General features: G+C 38.7%; 1 pseudogene; it reads right to left on the minus strand.

The window, feature by feature from the left end:
* Positions 1-2,276: 2,276 nt before the first annotated feature.
* Gm46616 lies at positions 2,277-2,652 on the minus strand (annotated as a pseudogene).
* Between the last annotated feature and the right edge of the window lie 1,842 nt (positions 2,653-4,494).

The following is a 4,494-nucleotide window of genomic DNA, read 5'->3' on the forward strand; positions in this document are numbered from 1 at the left end:
CTGCAATCTTTCTGGGAGAGGAGGCTGTGTTCTGATTTAACTTTGTTAAGTAATTAAGAATTTTAGCTATCTACAATAGGAATCTCTAATATTAGAATTATTACTAGACCAGTCCAAGATTGAGTTAGAATGACTGGTCACAATGAGGGAAAGAGAAGGATCACCATAACTCTTTTTCTATGAGCAATCTTTCTAAGTCAGATTACACAGTCTCTGATGTTCTTTTTACTGTAAGGTTAAAAGCTTGAAGCAAGGCAGCTTTACTTGCCCAAACTGGAAAAATGGCAAGCAAGGATGGGTCGAAAACATGTACCCAAATTAGCTTCCTTGTCACTAAAGTCAGGGCACTTACCTGTCAGCCTGTGACACGAATTAGCCATTCATGTTTCTGTAGCATTCTGTGGAGAGAACCTATGCTTCTCCCTTTCCTAATAAAGTAGCTGTTCAGAATCAAACCATATGCCCATAAGTAGATCCTTTTAAGATACTATAAGGCATTTATTAAATTCTTTGGCATCCAAATTTCAAAATTCTAAAATAAAGGTATGATTTAATTAATGTGCATGGGAATGCACTGAATAATATGCACGGGGATATAATTTTCCCCTTCTTTGTCTTTTAAGAATCTATAGAGTTTTAAAGTTCCACAATACCTCGTCCTTGAGAATTAATAATTTGTTGACAAAACATCTTAAATACTTGACTGTCATAGTCAGTATTCATGTAACATGGGCAGTGACTAATTGCACTTTCAATTGTTTCTCTTTTTTTTAAGTTTCATGATTTTTAAAATATTTTTTATTAGGTATTTAGCTCATTTACATTTCCAATGCTATACCAAAAGTCCCCCATACCCACCTCCCCCCCACTCCCCTACCCACCCACTCCCCCTTTTTGGCCCTGGCGTTCCCCTGTACTGGGGCATATAAAGTTTACATATCCAATGGGCCTCTCTTTCCAGTGAGGGCCGACTAGGTCATCTTTTGATACATATGCAGCTAGAGTCAAGAGCTCTGGGGTACTGGTTAGTTCATAATGTTGTTGCACCTACAGGGTTGCAGAACCCTTTAGCTCCTTGGGTATTTTCTCTAGCTCCTCCATTGGGGGCTCTGTGATCCATCCAATAGCTGACTGTGAGCATCCACTTCTGTGTTTGCTAGGCCCCGGCATAGTCTCACAAGAGACAGCTATATCAGGGTCCTTTCAGCAAAATCTTGCTAGTGTATGCAATGGTGTCTGCATTTGGAGGCTGATTATGGGATGGATCTCAATTGTTTCTCTTAAAGAGCGGTTGTAACTAGAAAGCTTGAAAAGTTATTAATAGTCACATGTGTATAATTTATTTATTTATTAACTCATAAATAAGAGCATTTATTTGCAGCAATTTATTAAGGATAAGTCCTCAAGAATTAACACTATTATGTGGAAACAAGTAGTAACTGAGGACACTGAGAGCAAAGAATTTAACATGCACAATTTCCAAGAATATTAAAGTATTATCTTAAATCATAACTGTTTTGAATATATAAAGAACGAGATTATACATCCAATCTATCTTATATGTAGGACCTATAGATTGCCTGAGATATAAATCTAGCATGGCATTGCTTTAAGATATCCAGGCAATCCAGAACAATTTATTAAATGCCTAAAAACAGCCTTCTTAAAAGGACAGCATTTTTTCTTATGAATTGTATATGCATAAGCAATTGCAAATTTGAGAATTAATAGCATCTGAGGAACGAACAATCTTAAGCAATTGTGAGCTCTGAGATATAATATTGACTATTAATATACAAATTAAGGTTTGATTGTTCAGCATTTTAAAACACCATCCACAGCACACAACTACATTATCTGTGCTGAAACAGGAGGAAACTCAAAGAATAAGCATGTGATCTAATTCACATCTACTTACTTCCCATAGAGGAGTTTTTTTTTTTTAACACAATAATTAGGATGCATGCATGCATGAATTTATAGAAAATACAGAAACATGCATAAAAACAATTTTTAGCTTATCTTTGGGATATTGATTGTCAATTTTATTTAAAATGATGGTATGCAAGAGATCAATTATTAATATTCTGTAATAACCAAATCAATTGCTGTTTGGAACAAGGAACAGACATTTTGTCAGGTTTTTTTTTCCTAAGCTATTTTTATTCTGTTTCCAAAAATAAAGGTTTTCTAACTGGAAACCCTGACATTCCTACTCTCTAAAGCAAACTTTAGCACACAGGCTGGTCTCTCAGCTTTTGACAGCTCCGTTACATAAGTAGTTCCTTCCCAACACTCTCCGTTTCAAAAGCTGATTACTTCCCAACAACATAACAGTCATCCTCATTTCAAACCATTCATTCTGTTTCCATAGTGATATTGCGGGATTCCTTGGCCACCATAAGTCACATTAACTGACTGTGGAATTTCTCAATCTTCTTTACGTCTTGCGCTTGGTCTGTTCTGAGCACCAAACAAACTAGATCATCCATTACTTTGATACACAAATTCCCATCAACATGCCTGTATTTGAGAACCACATGTACCTTCATGGGGTCTGCCAGGTAGAGCTTCTCAGCTGCCTGGCTGAACTCCTCCCAGGTCTGGAACTGAGGCATTGTGGCTTGAGGAACAAGGCCGAGAAGCATGGCACGGCACTATTGCCCTGGCGGCCCACCGCTCTCTTGTCAGGTTTTTAAGACACAATTCTTGTTATAGTTATCCCAAACTATATGACTTTATCTTATAATTTTTGTTAGCACCACAGGGGCTTAATAGAATGCTGAAATTGTGCTATGAGGTGAATGCCACCTCGGCCTTGCCCTTGAGCGGCAATAGCTAATAAAATACTTTCCACTTAGGAAACAATATACACTGAAAGATTCAAACTCTTAGCTTCTTGATTACAGCTCACTAGAAGCAAAACATCTTTATAAATACCAGAATGTAAAGGAAAAAAAAAAAAAACAAAAAACCAAACTTTTAAAACTATAATAACTTTATATAAAGTAGGCAAGTCAGATTGTAATGCCCTGATAAATTCTACAGTCCGATTGACCTTTTTTATAAACTTAGAATTTAAACTTTATTTAGAGCAACATCTGCAAAGGTACTCTTACAGCTAAAAGGAATTCTCTCCTGAAGGCAGGGAGGGGAGAGGTTTTTCAGAACTTCCCTAGTCACAGTTTGCAAAACAAAGGAGATTTCATGCCAGCTTCCCCCAGACTGCTCTGAACTTGCATTAACTCGAACATAAAAAAAATTTTTTTCCAACCCAAGCATTTTGGCCCTCCTGTAATGAGGACAGAATTTTAGAACTACTAAGTTTCTTTGTAATATTAGATTGTAACTACAATCTTGGGAAAGCAAAACACAATTTCAAAACAATTTATCACCTTAAGAATCAACATTAAAACTTCACTACCACATTGTGAGATTTGGCTGCCAATTTATACCTATGAATGCATGACAGTGAAAGCTTTAATGCTTCATTAGAGAGACATTGCTTTAAATCTTAATCTAGGATAAGAATCACATTAAATATTATCTCAGCTAAAAGTATCTTAGGAGGCCCACTTTTTTTGGCTCGCATATGCCACGTGTTTTGAAAGTATAACAACGTAAAAACAGAATTCTAGGCCTTTAGGCCCAGGCTTGGGAATGTGGCCTTTGTAAAGGTATGCTAATCATAAAAGAGATAGCGACATTCCTCTACCCACCCGCTTCCTGGGTTCAAAGAGTGCTCATTCAAAGAAAGTCACCCTGGCCATTACCAGAACCTGCAATGCAAATGTGCTATTGTTAGGGGCTCTTAGAAGCTGTCTTGAGAGTTAACAATTACCAGGTATTCCTTGTGACTCTTGTAACTTTACACTTCCTTGTGACTCTTAACTGGTATCTTTGGTATCTTCCAACAAAGCCCTCCCCACTTCCTTGAGTTTCGGTTTCTTCCTTTAAATACCCCCTTACCCAGCTACTCGGGGCGCCACAGTCCTCTACCCCTGCGTGGTGTATGACCGTGGGCCCGAGAGCGCTCTTGAATAAAAATCCTCTTGCAATTTGCAACAAGACCGTTTTCTCGTTGGTGATTTTGGGGTGTCGCCTCTCCTGAGTCAGAACGTGGGGGAGTCCTCACGTTGTGGGTCTTTCATTTGGTGCGTTGGCCGGGAAACGCGACCACCCCTCACACCCGAGAACCGACTTGGAGGTATGGGGATCCCCTCTTGTGTGCGTGCCAGCCGGTGTCTCTGTTCTGAGTGTCTGTTTTCTGAAACGAACATTGGAACATGTGCTTGTTGTGTTGGGTTGTTTGTATCTTGTCCTGTTTGTGAAACACGGCAAAGTCTGAGTTTAGATCCATCTGAGTTTATTGAATTTGTGTCTTGGTTTCAGGGTTACGAGATCGTGGGTTCGAGTCCCACCTTGTGCCTTGGTTTTACACCTGGCAGAGTGAGGAACAAGTGTGCTTCTCTGGTTTTGGTCGTCTAGGTAGAA

The sequence above is a fragment of the Mus musculus genome, chromosome 18 (assembly GCF_000001635.26).
Source record: "Mus musculus strain C57BL/6J chromosome 18, GRCm38.p6 C57BL/6J".
In the NCBI taxonomy this organism is placed as follows: Eukaryota; Metazoa; Chordata; class Mammalia; order Rodentia; family Muridae; genus Mus; species Mus musculus.